This window comes from Bombina bombina, chromosome 5 (assembly GCF_027579735.1).
Source record: "Bombina bombina isolate aBomBom1 chromosome 5, aBomBom1.pri, whole genome shotgun sequence".
Classification (NCBI taxonomy): Eukaryota; Metazoa; Chordata; class Amphibia; order Anura; family Bombinatoridae; genus Bombina; species Bombina bombina.
The window spans coordinates 532,261,380-532,276,909 of NC_069503.1; the positions used below are offsets into that span (position 1 = coordinate 532,261,380).

Here is a 15,530-nt window from a genome sequence, read left to right on the forward strand (position 1 = left end):
CAACGACTTCCTCTTGGTATGCTCCATCTCCCAGATCGAAGAAAAACTCCCTTGAAGTCTGGAACCAGGAACAAAAGAGGGCCGAATCCTCTGTAGCCAGGACATATAAAGGTAAGCAGAAACACCCGCCCCCACACTTGCAACAATGTAACACCTACTACCCCCCAGACTTCAACTCAGTTATCCCTTAATTTGGTTAGAAGCCCTCTAGAGGGCTCTCCACTTCCATTTAGCAAACAATTACCTGGCAGTAATCCTGTTCAGAACTAAAAATGGGTATTTTCCTAAGCTTACATTCCTGTTAAATAAAAGAGGGAATGCATACCTCCCAACATTTCAAAATTAAAAAGAGGGACACCCCCCCCCCCGGCAAATTTTTTTTAAATGTGGTGGGCGGGGCTTAAAAAATCATAAGACCAAAGTAATAAAAAAAAAAAGTCATATATTTTAATAAACTTAGGCAGCAAATCAAACACAAGCTCAAACCACTGGTATGGCTATGTGAGCGCTGTATTTAATTAGCCTTTGCAAAGACATTGCTAAATATTTTTATCTTAATTGCACATTTATTAATAAATTCTTTAAAACTGCTCTCTGTATTCCCCATTAATATTCTAGATTCTGGCCTTTAAAGTCAGCAAAAATGCACAGTAGCACGCTACATAGCATACACTTACACATGCAGATACACACACACACACACTACATAGCATACACTTATACATGCATATACACACACACTACATAGCATACACTTATACATGCAGATACACACACACTACATAGCATACACTTACACATGCAGATACACACACACTACATAGCATACACTTACACATGCAGATACACACTACATAGCATACACTTACACATGCAGATACACACACACACACACACTACATAGCATACACTTTCACATGCAGATACACACACACTACATAGCATACACTTATACATGCAGATACACACACTACATAGCATACACTTACACATGCAGATACACACTACATAGCATACACTTACACATGCAGATACACACACACACACTACATAGCATACACTTACACATGCAGATACACACACACTACAAAGCATACACTTATACATGCAGATACACACACATACACTACATAGCATACACTTATACATGCAGATACACACACATACACTACATAGCATACACTTACACATGCAGATACACACACACCCTACATAGCATACACTTATACATGCAGATACATACTACATAGCATACACTTACACATGCAGATACACACACACTACATAGCATACACTTATACATGCAGCATACACTTATACATGCAGATACACAGACACTACATAGTATACACTTATACATGTAGACACACACACACTACATAGCATACACTTATACATGCAGATACACACTTATACATGCAGATATACATACACACACTACATAGCTTACATTTATACATGCAGACACACACACACTACATAGCATAAACTTATACATACAGATACACACACACAGTTATGGATACAGATAGACACACACACTACATCATATATGGGTATCTGTAATTCATTGTATGGGGTCCTGGGGTTGGCAAGAACATTAGCTGGCAGTCTGCGGCTGCCACTGCTCATTGTATAAAACTGAAGGCATGCTAGTATTATCACCAGGGGTTAGATATCATCATTACCAGAGGTAGGTTAGAGAGGTCACCATTACCCGAGTGTATACAGCCTTCTTACTCCTGCTTAACCCACACACCATTCCTTTTCCACAGGGAATATAACAGGTATCTAACCCTGTGAGAGCAAAGCCAGCTGCTTCTGAGTATGGGCCCAATAGAATTTAATTTTTTTTTTTTTTTTTTTTAAATGCCTGGGGCAAATCGGGACAGATGGCTAGCAACTCGGGACAGAGGGACAGACCCCTAAAATCGGGACTGTCCCGCGAAAATCGGGACAGTTGGGGGGTATGGGAATGTAAGCTTATAGGTAAAGGGCCATTTTTGTTTCAGCACTTGAGTAGAGTCTGCAGATTGATGGATACATTTAGAAAACAATTACCTGGCACTAATCTTGTTCAGAACTAAAAATTAGCATTTTCCTAAGTTTACATTCCTGTAAAAAAAAGGAATGTAAGCTTAGGTAAATAGCCATTTTTGGGTCAGCACCTGAGTAGAGCCTGCAGAATGATGGATACATTTAGCAAACAATTACCTAGCACTAATCTGGTTAAAATATAAAAATGGGCATTTTCCTAACCTTTACATTCCTGTAAAAAAAAAAAAAAGGATTATATGATGGGATAGGGTTCATGCCCTGTATGTATCCACACAGAAATTAGTGGCCCAAAGGATTTTAACCCTTTTAAAATACCAATTACTTATTCAAAACATAATAAAAAATTGTGCCATGTTTGCCATCTGTTTATTGCAATATAAGTATAAGATGTTTTTTTTTTTATAAAATGTAAGTTTGTTTAGGTTCAGCTGACTGAATAAGAAGACAACTTCAGCCTTGTACATTTTGCAGCTTTCTTGTATTTAGTGTTCACTCGCAGTGGTTATCTAATAAATGACAATTAGCACAAACCCCTGTGAGTGAACATTAAGAACAAGAAAGCTGCAAAATGTTTAGTATTTAGAATTATTGTGTGTCTATTGATTGTTACATTAAAGTTCATTTAAAAAAAAAAAAAAAGCAAACAACCGTTGAGTGGAGGTCACATGTTTCCTATCTAGAGTGGCTCTCCAGTCTGCAGCCAGACTCCCTTTGCATCATGTAGTGTTACTTATAAATAAAGCATGTAAAAAAAAAAAAAAACCTAAAAACAAACAAACCTTTAGTCTGATTGGTTGCTGTTTCTGACTTCCTTTATACAGGCTGGAAACTACTGGCAGACTAAAATTGCGCCAAAATTCATGATAATTTTGTGGGGGTTTTAGCAGGTGAGATTTGTATTACTTTGCCAACAATGTGGCTTATGATGTAAAATGTGTAATTTGTATAATGTATTTAGCAGTTAAATTTACCTTCAGATTTGTGTGTATGAGCCAAGTGTTTTATTCTTGTCTGTATATTATGTTTTATATTTTGTGTGTTTATGTGACCTAGTAAACTGTTTAGCTGTATTAAAATGCAGAACCATATAAATGCATTATCTTTCCTTTGCATCATGCAGTGTGTTATAAATAAAGCATTTTAAAGAAAAAAGGGAAAAAAACTTTATTTTGATTGGTTGCTGTATACCACATGATCCAAACCCTTGGATGGTTTAATTTGAGTTTTACTACCACAGGCTGGAAACTACTGGAAGACTACAATTGTACCAAAATGCATCAGAATGTTGTGTTTTTTAGCAGGTGAGATTGGTATTACTTTGCAAACAATGTGCCTTATGATGTTAAATGTGTGATTTGTATCATGTATTCAGTAGTTAAATTTGCCTGCAGATTTTTGTGTGTGATCCAAGTGTTTTATTCTTGTCTGCATATTATTATGCTTTATATTTTGTGTGCTTATGAGACCTAGTAAACTGTTTAGCTGCATTAAAATGCAGAAACATGTAAATGCATTATCTTTCCTTTGCATCATGCAGTGTTATAAATAAAGCATTTTTAAAGAAAAAAGGGGAACTGCCTTTATTCTGATTGGCTGCTGTTTACCACATGGTCATAAACCCTTAGAATGTTTAATTTGAGTTGTACTGTTTTTTAATGTAGTGTTGCATATAAATAAAGCATGTTGAAAAAAACAACAACTTTATTCTAACTGGTTGCTGTTGCCACGTGATCATAAACCATTTGAAGGTTTCATATGAGTTTTAATGACTTCCTGTACACAGGCTAGAAGCTACTGGAAGACTATAATTGCACCAAAATTTGTGAGAATGGTGGGGGGGTTTTAGCAGGTGAGATTTGCATTACTTTGCCAACAATGTGGCCCATGATGTTAAATGTGTTATTTGTATCATGTATTCAGCAGTTAAAGGGACACAAAACCCATATTTTTTCTTTCATGATTTAGAAAGAAGATGCCATTTTAAACAACTTTCTAATATACTTCTATTATCTAATTTGCTTCATTCTCTTGATATCCTTTGCAGAAAAGCATCTCTAGATAGACTCAGTAGCTGCTGATTGGTGGCTGCACATAGATGCCTCGAGTTATTGGATCACCAGTGTGCATTGCTATTTCTTCAACAAAGGGTATCTAAAGAATGACACAAATGAGATAATAGAAGTAAATTGGAATGTTGTTTAAAACTGTATCCTCTATCTGAATCATGAATGATTTTTTTTGGGTTTAACCCCTTAATGACCACAGCACTTTTCCATTTTCTGTCCGTTTGGGACCAAGGCTATTTTTACATTTTTGAGGTGTTTGTGTTTAGCTGTAATTTTCCTCTTACTCATTTACTGTACCCACACATATTATATACCGTTTTTCTCGCCATTAAATGGACTTTCTAAAGATACCATTATTTTCATCATATCTTATAATTTACTATAAAAAAAATTATAAAATATGAGGAAAAAATTGAAAAAAACACACTTTTTCTAACTTTGACCCCCAAAATCTGTTACACATCTACAACCACCAAAAAACACCCATGCTAAATAGATTCTAAATTTTGTCCTGAGTTTAGAAATACCCAATGTTTACATGTTCTTTGTTTATTTTGTAAGTTTTATATGGCCATAAATACAAGTAGCACTTTGCTATTTCCAAACCATTATTTTTCAAAATTAGCGCTAGTTACATTGGAACCCTGATATCTTTCAGGAATCTCTGAATATCCCTTGACATGTATATATTTTTTTTTTTTTTTTTAGTAGACATCCCAAAGTATTCATCTAGGCCCATTTTGGTATATTTCATGCCACCATTTCACCGCCAAATGCGATTAAATACAAAAAATCGTTCACTTTTTTTACAAATTTTTTCACAAACTTTTGGTTTCTCACTGAAATTATTTACAAACAGCTTGTGCAATTATGGCTTAAATGGTTGTAAATGCTTCTCTGGGATCCCCTTTGTTCAGAAATAGCAGACATATATGGCTTTGGTGTTGATTTTTAGTAATTAGAAGGCTGCTAAATGCCACTGCGCACTACACGTGTATTATGCCCAGCAGTGAAGTGGTTAATTATGGAGCATGTAGGGAGCTTTTAGGGATACTTTTAGCTTTAGTGTAGTGTAGTAGACAACCCCAAGTATTGATCTAGGCCAATTTTGGTATATTTCATGCCACCATTTCACCGCCAAATGCGATCAAATAAAAAAAAAAAACGTTAAATTTTTCACAATTTTAGGTTTCTCACTGAAATCATTTACAAACAGCTTGTGCAATTATGGCACAAATGGTTGTAAATGCTTTTCTGGGATCCCCTTTGTTCAGAAATAGCAGACATATATGGCTTTGGTGTTGCTTTTTGGTAATTAGAAGGCCGCCAAATGCCGCTGCATTTCACACGTGTATTATGGCTAGCAGTGAAGGGGTTAATTATGTAGCTTGCAGGGTTAATTTTAGCTTTAGTGTAGAGCTCAGCCTCCCACCTGAAACATGAGACCCCCTGATCCCTCCCAAACAGCTCTCTTCCCTCCCCCACCCCACAATTGTCCCCGCCATCTTAAGTACTGGCAGAAACTCTGCCAGTACAAAAATAAGAGCTATACTTGGGCTTTTTTTTTTTGTTTTTTTTTGGCATATTTACATATGCTGCTGTGTAGGATCCCCCCTTAGTCCCCAACCTCACTGATCCCCCACCAAACAGCTCTCTAACCCTCCCCCTCTGCCTTAATGGGCGCCATCTTGGGTACTGGCAGCTGTCTGCCAGTACCCAGTTTAGTAACAAATGTGCCTTTTTTTTAAAAAAAAAAATGCCCTTTTCTGTAGTGTAGCTTCCTCCCCCCCACCCCTTCCAGATCCCTTAGCTGTTATTTATAACTTTAAATACTTTTTTTTTTAGCTTTTACCAGCTTTATTTTTCTGTAGTGTAGCGGTTCCCTCCCGCGCCCGCCCGCCACCCCCCGTGTACGTGCGCGCTCCCGTGCGCGCTCCCGACGGTTCCGCCCCCCGATCCCGCCCCCTTCCCTCCACTCGGCACATCGATGGCCGCTTCCCAGACTTGCTCCCACCCACCAACGATACCGGCCACCGATGTCCGGTGCAGAGAGGGCCACAGAGTGGCTCTCTCTGCATCGGATGGCCAAGGGGGGTTATTGCAGGATGCCTCGATATCGAGGCATCACTGCAATAACCGGAAAGCAGCTGGAAGCGAGCAGGATAGCTTCCAGCTGCTTTCCAGACCAAGGACGTACGCCACACGTCCTTGGTCATTAACTGTATTTTTTTTGAGGACGTGTGGCGTACGTCCTTGGTCATTAAGGGGTTAATGTCCCTTTAAAGGGTCAGTAAAGTCATAATTTGACATTCATGATTTAGACAGAGCATACAATTTCAACAACTTTACAATTTACTAATATTTAATTTGCTTCTTTCTCTTATGCTTTGCTGAAAGGTATATCTAGGTAAGCTCAGGAGAAACAAAAAACCAGGTTCTAGCTGCTGATTGGTGGCTGCATATATATACTGATTGTCATTGGTTCACCCATGTGTTCATTTAGAAACCAGTTGTGCATTGTTGCCTTTCAACAAATGATCCTAAGGGAATGAAGCAAATTTGATAATTGAAGTACATTGTAAAAGTTGTTTAAAATTGTACGTTCTACCTAAATCATGAAAGAAAAAACGTCATGTCTCATTAACTTTTAAAATAGATTTCTTGAAGTTTATAAACTTTTAGTTGTTTAGAACTGATTGATATATAACTGAGATTATAAATAAAAGAAAGTACTCTTGATTTCAGTGGGTAAAGTTCCTAAGTAAATGAGATACAGGTCTAAAGTTAAAACAACTGCTTTATACTGAATTAATGGGCTGCGTAGCTTGTTTTTGTGCGTGATCACATAATTAGGCAAGTGATTGAAACTGTTGCAAATTCAGTGGTTGTATGTGTGTTTTTGTTTTTTTAATTCTTTTTAAATGTCCTAAACTTTTTTGTGTGTGTGTAAGAATCAGTCTGTAAATGTCTCTAGAGTTTCCAATATAAACAAAGTTCAAAATAAATGGTTATATTACATTCTTGCACAAGGAAAACATTTTTTAATATCAAACCATGTATTAAAAAAAAAAACTTTATACCATATTCTTTAAATTCATCAAGTGGACTTCCTATTGTTTTAGCATGTTTTGTATATAGTGAAAATGCTTCTATTTAAAATTTGAAATGCATTTATGCACATTTCTGTTTTTTTCCTTTATATTTAATTATGTTGAGTGGTTGTGTTTTGTTTGTGTTTTACATAAATAACACGGGCTAAAGAGTGGTTTCTCACATTATTATAATACGTTTTTATACTGTTGCCATATCTAGGTTACTGTTTTTATTGGAATCTAGTACGTAGACGTACTAAGTCTCTGTTTTGTCTCTTCTAGCTGGCTTGTTGGAATATCTGCCCTGCTCAAAAATGGCTCCAGTGGTTATAAACAGGTGGTGGCACGGCAGAATGGTTTTGTGGAAACTGCAAGCATATGACAGCTTAATTTTCTTTCACAAGGTTGTGAGACCAGTTTGCAGGTAAGTACAGGTTATTAATATGTAGGTGTCACATGGTCACTGGCAGATGTTACAGTGAGCTCTCTACACATGGTGGCAGCTGTAGTTTGCGGTCATTTGGAGCAGTCCGCACCTGCTCCTGGTGTCCGTGACTACAGCTGTAAAGCTATGGTGGGGTGTAAACTGTTTCTGAAGCCTCTGGACATGTGACTAGTCTAAAATAATTAATTACTGCCTCTAGCATGGCATTTTCCCCTATTTTTAATGGCTGCTTAGCAGCATAATTTACTAATATTTCCTGTTAGACCCAACATGGTCACTGGCAGATGTTACCGTGAGCTGTCTGTCATGGTGGCAGCTGTTTTTGTGGATGCTTGGAGCAGTGCGCGTCTGCTCCTGGTGCCCGTGACTACAGCTGTAAATCTATGGTGGATTGCAATTTGTCTCAGATGCCTTTGAACATGTAAATAGTCTAAAATAAGTCATTCCTGCCTCTAGCATGGCATTTTCCCCTATTTTTAATGGCTGCTTAGCAGCAAAATTTACTAATATTTCCTGTTAGACCCAACATGGTCACTGGCAGATGTTACCGTGAGCTGTCTGTCATGGTGGCAGCTGTTTTTGTGGACACTTGGAGCAGTGTGCGCCTGCTCCTGGTGCCCGTGACTGCAGCTGTAAATCTATGGTGGATTGTAAATTGTCTCGGATGCCTTTGAACATGTAAATAGTCTAAAATAAGTCATTCCTGCCTCTAGCATGGCATTTTCCCCTATTTTTAATGGCTGCTTAGCAGCATAATTTACTAATATTTCCTATTAGACCAAACATGGTCACTGGCAGATGTTACCGTGAGCTGTCTGTCATGGTGGCAGCTGTTTTTGTGGACGCTTGGAGCAGTGTGCGCCTGCTCCTGGTGCCCGTGACTACAGCTGTAAATCTATGGTGGATTGTAAATTGTCTTGGATGCCTTTGAACATGTAAATAGTCTAAAATAAGTCACTCCTGCCTCTAGCATGGCATTTTCCCCTATTTTTAATGGCTGCTTAGCAGCATAATTTACTTATATTTCCTGTTAGACCCAACATGGTCACTGGCAAATGTTACCGTGAGCTGTTTGTCATGGTGGCAGCTGTTTTTCTGGACGCTTGGAGCAGTGCGCGCCTGCTCCTGGTGCCCGTGACTACAGCTGTAAATCTATGATGGATTGTAAATTGTCTCGGATGCCTTTGAACATGTAAATAGTCTAAAATAAGTCATTCCTGCCTCTAGCATGGCATTTTCCCCTATTTTTAATGGCTGCTTAGCAGCAAAATTTACTAATATTTCCTGTTAGACCCAACATGGTCACTGGCAGATGTTACCGTGAGCTGTCTGTCATGGTGGCAGCTGTTTTTGTGGACACTTGGAGCAGTGTGCGCCTGCTCCTGGTGCCCGTGACTGCAGCTGTAAATCTATGGTGGATTGTAAATTGTCTCGGATGCCTTTGAACATGTAAATAGTCTAAAATAAGTCATTACTGCCTCTAGCATGGCATTTTCCCCTATTTTTAATGGCTGCTTAGCAGCATAATTTACTTATATTTCCTGTTAGACCCAACATGGTCACTGGCAGATGTTACCGTGAGCTGTCTGTCATGGTGGCAGCTGTTTTTGTGGATGCTTGGAGCAGTGCGCGCCTGCTCCTGGTGCCCGTGACTACAGCTGTAAATCTATGGTGGATTGTAAATTGTCTCAGATGCCTTTGAACATGTAAATAGTCTAAAATAAGTCATTACTGCCTCTAGCATGGCATTTTCCCCTATTTTTAATGGCTGCTTAACAGCATAATTTACTAATATTTCCTGTTAGACCCAACATGGTCACTGGCAGATGTTACCGTGAGCTGTCTGTCATGGTGGCAGCCGTTTTTGTGGATGCTTGGAGCAGTGCGCGTCTGCTCCTGGTGCCCGTGACTGCAGCTGTAAATCTATGGTGGATTGTAAATTGTCTCAGATGCCTTTGAACATGTAAATAGTCTAAAATAAGTCACTCCTGCCTCTAGCATGGCATTTTCCCCTATTTTTAATGGCTGCTTAACAGCATAATTTACTTTTTTTTATCTCCTGTTAGTCCAATTAGTCCTAACATGGTTACTGGCATAAACCTATAGTCAAGGCAAATTTATCACAATATCCTTTTTCTTACATTAAAGGGACAGTCAACACCAGAATTTTTGTTGTTTTAAAAGATGGATAATCCATTCATTACTCATTCCTTAGTTTTGCATAACTAACAGTTATAATAATACACTTTTTTCCTCTGTGATTACCTTGTATTTAAGCCTCTGCAGACTGCCCCCTTATTTCACTTCTTTTGACAGACTTGCATTTTAGCCAATCAGTGCTCACTCCTTCTATTGGTGAAAAACTGTCAAATGCAGAGGCGGCCTTCAAGGTCTAAGAAATTGGCATATGAACCTCCTTGGTTTAGCTTTCAACTAAGAATACCAAGAGAACAAAGCAAAATTGGTGATAAGTAAATTGGCAAGTTTGTTTAAAATTACATGCCCTATTTAAATCATGAAAGTTTATTTATTTTTTTTGTTTTGACTGTCCCTTTTAATTAGTACTTTTTTTTTTTTTTTTTTTTTTTTTTTTTCTGATCTGCAGGTGATGCTAAAGGTAACAGATTTACAGCACCAGCTGACATACAGGCAACGCGTACAGTGCCTTGTTAATTGTCAAAAGAAATGTTTCTGGTCCTCTCGTGCTGTAATGTTAAACAGGTAAGAGTTAAATTGTTGAAAAGAGACACTAAATTCATAGTATATGAGCTGTGGTTTCCTGCAAAACAGTAAATACCTTTTTGTTGCAGACATATTATCATAGAATAATTAAATGGCCATAATAGCCAATTACATGCTATAATTTGTTAGAACATGACATTTTTAAGACTAGTGACCCTGCATTACTGTGTGTTTAACCCGCTAAGGGGTTAACAGAGTAGAAGTACTTATCGGCACCCGCAAAGCAGTACTGGTCCCAATTGGTAGCGCTAGTTAAACATCTGAGTTGTGCGACTGGTGCTAATGATTGCATCTGCTTGGGACCAGCACTGCTCTTTGGTACTTTAAGTGTGTGTTTAACCCTTTTGCAGGGTCTAAACATTACAGCATGTATTTTTTAACACTAGCAATGCTGTCACGCTCAAAACCCACAGAGCACTGCTAGTCCCAAGCAGAAAGCGCTGCTTAATTGGCACCAGCACTGCTCTGTGGGTCCTGAGTAGCACTTCTACTATGTGTTTAACCCACACAGTTGTACAGGGTCACTAGTCTTAAAATGACCTATTCTAACAAATTAGAGCATGTCATTTTAACACTATAATGACCCTCTAATGTTGATCACTTGTGCTTGCAGTGTATTTTTGTGGTATGACTACTTTTAATAGACTTTTATCCTTAACCTCTTAAGGACATGTGACGGAATCTTTCCGTAATAAAACAATTGAGCAAACTGAAAGCTGTGTCCTTAAAGGGTTAAAGGAATAGGGAAAACGGTTATTGTTAGCCATAGTGTGCATCTTGTCTCTTAAAATGGACATAAAATAGTATCTGGGGCAATATAGCTACCATTTTATTTTTTTAACCAAGATAAAAAAAAAACGCTTTAGCTTCTTATGCAAGATTGACATTGACCTGATCTCAGAGCCTAGGCAGCTTTTTATTAATGTAATTGCTTGCACATAGGATCATAATAACAGCCAGTGGCTTAAAGGGACAGTAAAGTAAAACCTTAAACTTAAATGGATTGGATAGAGCATTATATTTTAAACAACTTTTCAATTGTAATTCTGATATCAATTTTGATTAGTTATCGTGGTATCCTTTGTTAAAAGACTCATCTTAGGTGAGTTTAGGAGTGTGCACATATCTTTAGCCACCTGGCTGCATTGTTTACAACCATGTTGTTGATAGCAATGTTCTACATACACTGCTGCTATATTATGCTAAAGACGTGCACACTCCTGAGCTATTTTCAGCCTACTTAGCTTCAACAAAGATACCTAAAGAACAAAGCAAATTTGGTAATAGAAATAACTTTGGAAAGTTGTTTACAATGACATACTGTAGTTTAAATTTGACTTTATTGTACAATTATTATTAATATGCTCAAGGAATGCCATCAGCAGGGTTGGTTTTAGTATCTCTAGGGTGTTTGACTTATAAAGCAATGTTTAAGTTTAAATATTTTATTTGTGTTGTGCCCCCCCCCTTTATTTTAGCACTTTTAGGATTTTTTTTTTCTGTGTCCCTATGAGTCATTTTTTTATACACATCCTTGTGAAACAGATTATATTGTGAGACAGATATTGGAAAAAGTATTGCTCTTATAATCTGTTCATGGATGATCATAGTATTTTTATGCAGTGCGTGAAGCACCCCCCCCTTCTTGGAATTTGCCTTTTAGTGATTACTAAAAAAACATTACTTTTTATAGCTATTTATGGATTGCTGTGCAGGATCTGAAACTTTGTTTTCTCTCAACAGATCTAGCAATGTGACGAGAGAGGCCATAAGGTACAAAGAGCGCTCTTCACCTTTACTGTGTCTATGTAAGAAACGCTTTTATGCAATCACTAGACTACTGGCCGATAAGATGATGTGTAGAATGTTTGCAAAAACCTCACACCCAGAATGCAAGTTTGTGAGGACAGGTCACAGGTATGGACACACTGGGGCTACGGTTGCCTTTCCCATATATAAGATTAAATTGTGTAGCAAACTGCTTTATAACTTTATAAAGCAGAAACCTAATGCTGCTGTTTTGTTGAGGTTTTATGATTTAATGTTTATTCATGTACTGATCCAATTGTTATTTCTTGTGTAATTGCCGCAACAAAGGCAGGAAGTACACATTGTATTCTGTGGATGACAACTGTGTGTTCACAGGCAGTGGGGACAGGGCGGCCGACTGCTCTCACCACCTGTGATCATGGAAAGCTAAAAAGATTCCAATCTGTACCTCAAATGCCTTTTTGGTATTTTTTTTCCTTAGTCTGTTGTGAATGTGTTTCTTTGTCTTCTGTACATCTCCCCTGAACGTTTGCTCAAGGTTATCCTTTCAAGCTACTCTTTGCTACATGAAAAGGACTACTACAAATTTAAGTTGAACATTTGCTGCTCAACATCGGTTACGTCATTCTGCTCCACAAAATGAGACTTTGTTGGGACCATTACGTAAAGTCCTCCTGGTGCGTCTACACCCTTCAAGGATTTCAAGGATTAAACCAGATTCTTTAATCCTCAGGCATGACCAGAATGCCACGTTGGTAAGTTTCAGTACATGCTGAAGTGTTCACAGACCACAGGAGCAGAGTGCGGACTGTTCCCGCTGCCTGTGATCATGGATAGCTAGGCAGATTCCAATCTGTACCCTTTGCGACACTTGTCCTCGAATTCTGTTTGCTGCATGGAAAGGATTGCTACAAATTTACTTTGAACATCTGCTTCTCCACATTGGTTACGTCATTTTGCTCCACAAAATGAGACTTCGTTGGGAACGTTTTGTAAAGGGTCATCATGTTGGTAAGTCATGTATTTTTTATTTTTTTATTTTATTTATATATATTTGTTTGTGTCTACAAAATTCAAGGATTCAACCAGTTTGGTTTTTTTTTTTTCGAACTCCCAAACAAGACAAAAATAAATAAATCGCTAAAACAGTCAACTTGTACATTTTCAACTTGTTTGCATAAGCAAACCCTGTTACCAAAAGTAATATTTGGAAACATTAAATGCATACACTTTTTGAACTGTGATTTATTATTATTATTATTATTATTATTATTATTATTATTATTATTATTATTATTATTCGTTATATGTTTATGTATAGTATATGGTAAACACATTGACTTCTGTGTCTGCTGAAGTGTTCACGGACAGTGGGAGTAGGGTGTGGACTGCACTCACTGTCTGTGTTCATGGGAAGCTAATTAGATTGCAAATCTGTTTGGTTATCTGTCTGCATTTCAATTGGCTTTTGGCAGACTTGTTTTATATCTATGTCCTTTCTGTATTGACAACTCCAATTTTACTATTGTACACAATATTTGTCTTAAATATGGGAAAGGCAACTTTAACTCTGTACTTTGTACACTTGGCGCATTTAAAGCATTATGTTGTCTAGATCTTTACTCTCTCTAATTTTTGTTTTATTTACAGATTTTCAAGCTCCTGACAAAATGCCTACATGTAACTTTTCTCCGTTACAGAAACCCAGGTAAGAATGAGTGGTTGTGAGGATGTAGCTTTTGCAACTTGCAATGCTTACATTGTTGTTTCCCTGCTTCTTATTGTTCTGCTTACTTGGTTTAGGAAAATGGTTACCAGACTGAACACAAAGTACACAACATTGTCCTAAGTAAATTGGAAATCATAAAGAACTTTTTAGGTTGTGTGTGTGTGTATTATATGTGTGTGTATATTATGTGGGTGAAATGTGAAGTCATAACATTGTAATAGAAACATTACTATAGGCACAGATTTAACCCCCCCCCCCCCGTCCAAACACCTCTCTAACCCTCCCCCTCTAGTTTCCGCCATCTAGTTTTATTTATTTTTAAAAAAATGTAGTGGGGCCCCCCTCAACCTACCCATAAGGGCTAAACGGGCAGCATTGTACAGGGTACCGAGTTAAAAGGAAAAACTGCATTTTGCTTAAGGAGTTGATACCAGCCCTAGGTGTTCCCTGAATACAATCTATTTAAATGGATCCTGTTGAGAGGAAAAACGTTTACACCATTTCTACTGCGTGTTATACTCCAGGGTATGTAGGAGGAACTTGAGATTTTGTTCTGTATTCTCACAATTTTTATTTTATTTTGCAGATCTTGTAACCGCTGGAGTACGTGTGTGTTTGTGCAACTCGTCTTCTCTGTTTCAACTAGAAACCAGGATGTCATTTGGCTATGACAACAAAGATTTTATGGCCACTGGTTATTTAAATAAAATGCTAATAAAGTGTTTCTGATGATATTTGTTCTTTTAATAAAGCTGTGACTGATCTTACATTTTGTTTTAGTTGTTTTTCTTTTATTTATATGGGTTTGAATTAAAGTGCAGGTAAACTTCAGCATTTCATAAATGGTAGGATTTACCATCACTGTCACCTTTATTTTTAATCATTTATTAGTTTAAAAAAAGTCAACTCTAACTTAGAAAAAAATGTGAGTTTCATATGTCTTTCATGATTCAGAAATAAAATACAATTTTAAACAACTTTCTAATTTACTTCTATTATTTATTTGCTTCCTTCTCTTGTTATTCTTTGCTGAAAGGTATATCTAAGTAAGCCTATGTTCTAGCTTATGATTGGTCGCTATATATACCAATGGTCATTGGCTCACCCATGTGTTCAGTTAGAAACCAGTAGTGCATTGCTGCTCCTTCAACAAATGATACCAAGAGAATTAAACAAATTAGATAATAGAAGTAAATGAGAGTTTTGGGGTTTCATGTCCCTTAAAGTGCCTCTGACTGCCTACAGTTCAGTTTTTCATTGAAGGTGACATTTTCTTCCTTTTAGCCAATAGCCATGCTAGTCTACGGCATAATGCCAATTGACAAGCACGGCTATTGACTAAGGTGGAAAAGTCACCTCAATGGAAAAAATGGGTACAAAACCCTTTTATCCAAACTGCTTTGGACCAGAAAATGTTTGGACCTTTTTTTTTTATTTTTAAAAATAAGGGGAGCTGCGTGAATGCTGCTAATTTTGAAGGGGGTTTTAGTTAACAAGCAAAGCATAAGTAAAAATTATTCTTGCTCTAAGTATCTAATGTAAATTCATGTGATTTTCCTATGTAACAAGTCATGCAAATAAACGGTTAAAACACAGACACTCTCTTAATCAAACATTCAGACATGGGC

General features: G+C 37.4%; 1 long non-coding RNA gene across 2 annotated transcripts; it reads left to right on the plus strand.

Annotated features, from left to right (window-relative positions):
• Positions 1-2,853: 2,853 nt before the first annotated feature.
• LOC128659416 (uncharacterized) lies at positions 2,854-14,669 on the plus strand. Of its 2 annotated transcripts, none has more exons than XR_008402374.1 (6): positions 2,854-2,945; positions 7,499-7,640; positions 10,267-10,382; positions 12,147-12,320; positions 13,824-13,881; positions 14,489-14,669. It is a non-coding gene; the product is annotated as an uncharacterized LOC128659416 (long non-coding RNA). The 2 variants fall into 2 exon arrangements; XR_008402373.1 differs by lacking the exon at positions 2,854-2,945 and adding an exon at positions 3,307-3,359.
• The last annotated feature ends 861 nt before the right edge of the window (positions 14,670-15,530 follow it).